The following is a 2965-nucleotide window of genomic DNA, read 5'->3' as shown; positions in this document are numbered from 1 at the left end:
TCCCTTTTTTAATGTTTCCACTGTACTTTGTAGTTTCCTTTATGGCGTTTACATTATGGTAATTGCTTCGAGTGCCTCTCCTTACTAGACTCTAAGCTGTTTGCAGGCTGAGTCCTAACTTTGTTTTTGTGTTCTTGGCATAGTGCTGTATTTGGTATACAGTTAAGTGCTTAATAAATATTATTGAAAGAACTGGTATAGTGAAAGGGAGGAAAGAGGTGATGTTATTATACGGGAAAAGTTGTCCATGAGGGGCAGGTAGAAACTGAATAATCAAAGAAGAGGGCATTCCTGATGAGAGAAGGGAGCCAGCAAAGGGATAGGGATGGGAATGAGCATTGGTCTGTGTCGTGAACAGTGAAGACCTTTGTCTGATTGGAACGTGTTTGTTTATCCTCGTATTCATCACATCTTTACTGTTTATCTGCTATATGGAAGGCAGTGGTTTAGGTGGTATCAACCACAGATTTTTAAAACCTGGATACACAGATGTTTAAAACTTGGTGCTTTGAGAAAGTGGTAAGAAGGTAAGAATATTAAGAAGGTAAAGTGAAGCAGGATTTTAGGGAGCACTAAAGAAAGGCATAGGTGTTGGGCTTGCTGTGGTTGATGGGAGGGGCCACCTGGAAGCTGTTATTTCCCCGATGTTTTTGTGAGGGAAGTATATAATGTGGATTGGGGGAAGAGAATTAACCGAAAATGATATTGAGCCCTTCAGTGATGAGGTTGCTTTAGAGCTGAGACCTGTAAGACAGCTAGGAATTGGCCAAATGGGCAAACAGGGGAAGGGTGTCAAGACAAGAGAGAGAAGAATGTAGAGAACTGTAGACAGCTGTGGTGCAAACAACCAAGATGGAGGGAGTAAAGGAAAATGAGGCTGGGCCAGTGAGCATGGATTAGATTTGTGACTTCCATACCGGAGCATATCAGAATGAACATTTTATAACTTCTGAAAAAGAGACCTAGACCCCTTGCTCGTTTCTACTAAATCAGTATGCTTGCAAAGAGGTTGAAATTTCATCTCGCAGGTGATGATGAACTGCTGAAGAATTTTGAGAGGGGCCTGATACTATCCCATCTTGGATCACCCTGACAGTGCAGTTAGATGGACTGGAAGGGAGGGAAGATTAAAGGCCAGGAGGCAAAATCTGAGGCTCTTACAACTATAGAAAAATGAGAATAAGGGCCTCAACTAAGGCAGAGGATATGAGATTACTGAGCAGGAGTCACGAGTGAGAGGGGATGATGGTGTTGATGGGGAAGGAGCCACAGACGACTGCAGCCTCTGCTGCTTTAGGCAACTTGTGTAGGTGGCAGGGCAGCTTATGGGGCTAATTCAGCACAGCAGGCGAGCTCATACCTTGGGGGAGGTAGCAGAGAAGCAGTTGAGTTTGGGACATGTTGGACTTGTTTCACACCGTCATTCATCCCATTTCATGGCTAGTCCAGGCACGCTGACTGATTCCTCTGGATTCATTCTTGACTCTTCTCTTTCATTCACACCCCGCGTCCAGTTTGCTATCAAACTTCGTCCATTTTACCTACAAAAATTTCTAAAAGTTGACCACTGTTCGCTCTCTCCAGAACCCACCACTCAGTCCTAGCCAGTGTCATTTCTCACCTAGTTATTCTAGGAGCTTCCAAATTGATTCCCTGCTTCTGGCCTTGTCCCCTTGTCTGTTCTCAACCCAGCAGCTGAATGAACGTTAGAATAATCAGGTCATCTCTCTGCACAAAGCCCTCCCTCTCCCGGGGTCAAGGTCAGAGTCGTCATCGAGGGCTTACGTGACCCCTTTCTGTACCCCTTGGTCATCGCATCTGTTCTTCCTTCCTCTTGCTCACTTCACTCCAGCCGTATTGGCCTCCTTGCTGATCTTTGAACTTTCAGGCTTATTCCCTCTTGAAGATCTTGAATGTTCTCTTTCCTTTCACGAGGGAGCTCTCCCCATGGCCCCCGTCACTGGCACAGCTCCTTCCTACTTCCGAGTTTTCACTCATATGTCACTTTTTCAGTGAATTCTTCTCTGATTACCCAGTTTGAAATTGCAGCCCTCTTCCTTGCCGAATATTTTCTCCTTTTGGTTCATTTGCCTCCTTGGCCTTTATCACCGTCTACATGGGTGCTAAACATATTTTGCTATTTTCATCTCTCCCCACTGGGATTCAAGATACATAAGAACAAGGACTTCTGCTTTTTTCACCACTGTACCTCTAGCGACCGAAAACTACTCGTATATAAAAGGTGCTCAATTAGTGTTTGCTGAGTGACTGAATTAATTAATGGAGTCCTTGGAATATCCTGGAATAGATGCTTGCTATTTATTTACACCCTATTTAATTTCACAAGGAAGTACAGGCGAGAAAATATCTAGCAGACAAACTGGAGCCCATACAATGGTTTAGACTGGAAAAGAGATTTGAGTGAAGCCGTGGCAGTGCGTGAAATGGTTTAGACAGAGTGAAGAATCAGAAGAGGACTGCGGATGGGATCCTGGAAACACCTACCAGGATTGACCAGAGAGTTGCACTGTCCTTAGTCATCCAAGCGGGAACCCTGCTCTGGGTTCCCTCATCTGGCCTTCCTGCAGCTAACCCCTGCTGATAGGATAGGTTGAGGATTTTGAGGGGCCAGTCCATCTGGTACCCATTTCTAGATCAAGCTAAGAGTATTTGAATCCCAGAATTCCCTGCCCATGTAACCCTTCACAGGTCTCTTCCCTGATTCTCTCCTCTGTTAACTATACCACATGTATGGGCTTCCCCTCGGCCTAAGGGATGGCCAGGTGGCAGCTGTTTGCAGGCATGTGGCCAGAGCTTAGACGTGTTGTCTGGGATGTCCACATGTGTGTATGTGAGGCTCCTTGTAGCCTGGAGGGGAGCCAAAGGTGGCATGAGAAAAAGGGGCAGGCTGCAGGGAGATGGGGGAGCACGGGCCTCCCATCCCCCCCCCCGCCCCCCCTGCCGC

The sequence above is a fragment of the Neophocaena asiaeorientalis genome, unplaced genomic scaffold (genome assembly GCF_003031525.2).
Source record: "Neophocaena asiaeorientalis asiaeorientalis breed wild unplaced genomic scaffold, Neophocaena_asiaeorientalis_V1.1 scaffold65, whole genome shotgun sequence".
Taxonomy (NCBI): domain Eukaryota; kingdom Metazoa; phylum Chordata; class Mammalia; order Artiodactyla; family Phocoenidae; genus Neophocaena; species Neophocaena asiaeorientalis.
This window is presented reverse-complemented; position numbering follows the sequence as displayed.